Raw genomic sequence first — 4,671 nt, 5'->3', positions numbered from 1 at the left:
TTCGTCTAATGACACGTGCTGGTTTCACCTGAGTGAGCCTGTGCGCCCACGCGCTGGAACCATACCCCACAACTGGTATCAGTATACAATTATTGTACATTTTAGTTGCCCCAGGGGGCAAATGGAAACGTCTTTGAGCAATACTGATCAGTTTGTTGAATATTGTGAGGGATTTGGTAGCCACATGGTCGATGTGCGGAGCATAGCTCCACGCCTCATCCATGAGGACGCCCAAGTATCTTGCAGACCTAGATCTCGCAACTAGTCTATTGTCCAGCCGCACGACTGGATCACGGGCCAGCTTTCCTTTTAAAAGAATGTAATTTGATTTATGTGGTGCAACTTGTAGTTTTGACTTTTGGCACCATTGCATTAAGATCTCAGATGCTTGTACTGTTTTATTCTCTATTTCAGCACGACTATCTCCTTCGACCATGATGAAAAGATCGTCTGCATACGCCACCGCTCCCAGTACCGTGTCGTTCCCATCCAAAGTTGTCAGCAGGGGGTCCATGTTTACATCCCAAAACACGGGGCCACACACAGAGCCCTGCGGGCAGCCCTTTGAGATGTCTTTCAACATCACGGCACCAGGAGCCGTGATTTTCGCAACTCTTTTCCGACAGTAGTCCCTCAGGCAACCGTATAGCGCGCCTGGACACTCCATCTCCCGTAACTGGGAAAAGAGCGCCGGCCACCACAGGTTGTCGAAGGCGCCGGAAATATCCACCATGATGCCCAGGACATATTTCTTCGTGGACAAGTGCACAATACTTGCAACTTTATTTATGGCATCAGATGTAGACTTGCCCTTTCTGAAACCGTATTGCAATTCACTCATACCACGAAGAAGCCTGTGGCTAGACAGTCTAGACATCAGAAGCTTTTCAAAGGTCTTTCCCAAAACGTCAAGTAAACAGATGGGCCTATAGGACTTTGCTAATGTAGGGTCCTTATCTTGGCCCTTCTTGATTATGACTACTTCTGCTGTTTTCCAGCATATTGGGAAGCTCCGCAATTCCAAACATCTGTTGTAAATTTTGGCAAGACTTGGTGCCAACTTTTGTACTATGCACTGCAGTACTTCTGCCGGTATACCATCTGGCCCTGGGGCTTTCCGCCTCGCGAAGGATTTTATTGCTTGTACCACCTCCTCTTGCGAGAAGGGGTAGACTTGTAGATTATTATTGTATTCTATTTGGTCTTGCTGACGTATCTCCCTCTGCAGCTCAGTGTCCAGATCAGGTCGGTCGTCCGGTAGGAGCACTCGAAGTAACTCCTCAGCAGTTTGTCTCCAGTCAATTGTCATGTCGTCAGTATCCTCCTTTTTGATTGTGGAGAGCTGCATTGGGGAGTGTATTTTCTCCCTCACGATTTTGTAGGGCATGCCCCAAGGGTCCAGGGTTAGATGTTCCTTTACGAAGTCCTCCCAACTCTGCTGTCTATGTTGATTTAGGGTGTCCTTAAAGACCCTCTTCTGTCTTCTGTATATGGTAAGATGGAATTGTCTTTCTGCTTGGGCAAAAGCCCTTTGATAGTTCCTGCGTGCTCTACGCATAGACTGCCTGAGCCGTGACAGCTCCGGAGTCCATGGCGCAGTCGCTTTCCGAATGAGACGTCTTTTCACTGGTATCGCTACGGCGATAGCCGTCTTTATAGAGGTAGTTAGGGCCTCTACTGCCTCTTCCACGTTAAATTCAATTCCGAGCTCTGGAGGATCGAACTCCGCCTCCAGAAGGCCCCAGTTGGCTCTCCCGTAGTCATAACGCATTGTCCACTCTGCAGGCACCCGGTCCTCCTCCACAGATATTTCAAATTCAATGACATTATGATCACTCGTAGTTATGCCGTCGTATATTTTCCAGTTCAAAATTTTATTTGCAATGTCCATTGAGGTTAAAGTGATGTCAATAAAAGATGCTGCCCCGGCTCGGCTCCTATAAGTTGGAGGGTTGCCGGGGAGATTCGCAACATTCAAATTGTGTTCCATGATTAAATCTTCTAGTTCAATTCCTCTGTGGTCTTGTACCGGGCTGTGCCAGAGCGGCGATTTCGCATTTGCATCCATTGATATTATCATAGGCTTGTCTTGTAAGGTTCTTATTGCTGTCCGCAATTGTCTCAGGTAAGTGTCAATATCATGTCTATACTGACAATACAGATTCATTAGATACAAACTGTGTCCTTTTAAATTTACTTCTACAACCGTGAGATGTGTAGTACATAATTGAGTAATTACAGTTGTTTTAATTAAATTACTTAATATTATGATAGGGACAGCGGGAATCTCGTTAATCCATTCATGCGCGTCACTAATTAGATGACGAGGCATTTGGCTACCTTAAGAGAGTCATAGTTACTCCCGCCGTTTACCCGCGCTTGCTTGAATTTCTTCACGTTGACATTCAGAGCACTGGGCAGAAATCACATTGCGTCAACACCCGCTAGGGCCATCGCAATGCTTTGTTTTAATTAGACAGTCGGATTCCCCCAGTCCGTGCCAGTTCTGAGTTGATCGTTGAATGGCGGCCGAAGAGAATCCGCGCACCCGCGCGCCCCCGGAGGAGCACGCTAAGGCGGACGCGGCCTCGCAGCAAGGAAGATCCGTGGGAGGCCAAGGCACGGGACCGAGCTCGGATCCTGCACGCAGGTTGAAGCACCGGGGCGCGAACGCCGCGCAGGCGCGCGCATCCTGCACCGCCGGCCAGCACGAGGCCAACCAACGGCGAGAGCAGACCACGCCCGCGCTAAACGCCCGCACTTACCGGCACCCCTACGGCACTCACCTCGCCCAGGCCCGGCACGTTAGCGCTGACCCACTTCCCGACCAAGCCCGACACGCCCCGATCCTCAGAGCCAATCCTTATCCCGAAGTTACGGATCCAATTTGCCGACTTCCCTTACCTACATTATTCTATCGACTAGAGGCTCTTCACCTTGGAGACCTGCTGCGGATATGGGTACGAACCGGCGCGACACCTCCACGTGGCCCTCTCCCGGATTTTCAAGGTCCGAGGGGAAGATCGGGACACCGCCGCAACTGCGGTGCTCTTCGCGTTCCAAACCCTATCTCCCTGCTAGAGGATTCCAGGGAACTCGAACGCTCATGCAGAAAAGAAAACTCTTCCCCGATCTCCCGACGGCGTCTCCGGGTCCTTTTGGGTTACCCCGACGAGCATCTCTAAAAGAGGGGCCCGACTTGTATCGGTTCCGCTGCCGGGTTCCGGAATAGGAACCGGATTCCCTTTCGCCCAACGGGGGCCAGCACAAAGTGCATCATGCTATGACGGCCCCCATCAACATCGGATTTCTCCTAGGGCTTAGGATCGACTGACTCGTGTGCAACGGCTGTTCACACGAAACCCTTCTCCGCGTCAGCCCTCCAGGGCCTCGCTGGAGTATTTGCTACTACCACCAAGATCTGCACCGACGGCGGCTCCAGGCAGGCTCACGCCCAGACCCTTCTGCGCCCACCGCCGCGACCCTCCTACTCGTCAGGGCTTCGCGGCCGGCCGCAAGGACCGGCCATGACTGCCAGACTGACGGCCGAGTATAGGCACGACGCTTCAGCGCCATCCATTTTCAGGGCTAGTTGCTTCGGCAGGTGAGTTGTTACACACTCCTTAGCGGATTCCGACTTCCATGGCCACCGTCCTGCTGTCTTAAGCAACCAACGCCTTTCATGGTTTCCCATGAGCGTCGATTCGGGCGCCTTAACTCGGCGTTTGGTTCATCCCACAGCGCCAGTTCTGCTTACCAAAAGTGGCCCACTTGGCACTCCGATCCGAGTCGTTTGCTCGCGGCTTCAGCATATCAAGCAAGCCGGAGATCTCACCCATTTAAAGTTTGAGAATAGGTTGAGGTCGTTTCGGCCCCAAGGCCTCTAATCATTCGCTTTACCGGATGAGACTCGTACGAGCACCAGCTATCCTGAGGGAAACTTCGGAGGGAACCAGCTACTAGATGGTTCGATTAGTCTTTCGCCCCTATACCCAGCTCCGACGATCGATTTGCACGTCAGAATCGCTACGGACCTCCATCAGGGTTTCCCCTGACTTCGTCCTGGCCAGGCATAGTTCACCATCTTTCGGGTCCCAACGTGTACGCTCTAGGTGCGCCTCACCTCGCAATGAGGACGAGACGCCCCGGGAGTGCGGAGGCCGCCGCCCCGTGAAGGGCGGGGAAGCCCCATCCTCCCTCGGCCCGCGCAAGGCGAGACCTTCACTTTCATTACGCCTTTAGGTTTCGTACAGCCCAATGACTCGCGCACATGTTAGACTCCTTGGTCCGTGTTTCAAGACGGGTCGTGAAATTGTCCAAAGCTGAAGCGCCGCTGACGGGAGCGATTATTCCGCCCGAGAGCATCCCGAGCCAACAGCGGCGCGGGTCCGGGGCCGGGCCAGGTAGGTCCGTCATCCGGGAAGAACCGCGCGCGCTTGCCGGGAGCCCGAGCGCCCAAAGGGGCGAATCGACTCCTCCAGATATACCGCCGGGCAGCCAGCCAGGACACCGGGGCTCTGCCCAACAGACGCGAACCGAGGCCCGCGGAAGGACAGGCTGCGCACCCGGGCCGTAGGCCGGCACCCAGCGGGTCGCGACGTCCTACTAGGGGAGAAGTGCGGCCCACCGCACACCGGAACGGCCCCACCCCGCGGCGAGTGGAAAGGCAAC

At 53.7% G+C, this 4,671-nt stretch overlaps 1 pseudogene; it reads right to left on the bottom strand.

Annotated features, from left to right (window-relative positions):
• Positions 1–1,992: 1,992 nt before the first annotated feature.
• LOC126435498 (large subunit ribosomal RNA) overlaps positions 1,993–4,671 on the bottom strand; it is a 3,232-nt pseudogene continuing 553 nt past the window's right edge.

This window comes from Schistocerca serialis, unplaced genomic scaffold (genome assembly GCF_023864345.2).
Source record: "Schistocerca serialis cubense isolate TAMUIC-IGC-003099 unplaced genomic scaffold, iqSchSeri2.2 HiC_scaffold_1209, whole genome shotgun sequence".
Lineage (NCBI taxonomy): Eukaryota > Metazoa > Arthropoda > Insecta > Orthoptera > Acrididae > Schistocerca > Schistocerca serialis.
The sequence above is the reverse complement of the archived record's forward strand: the minus strand, read 5'-3'. Positions and strand labels throughout refer to the sequence as shown.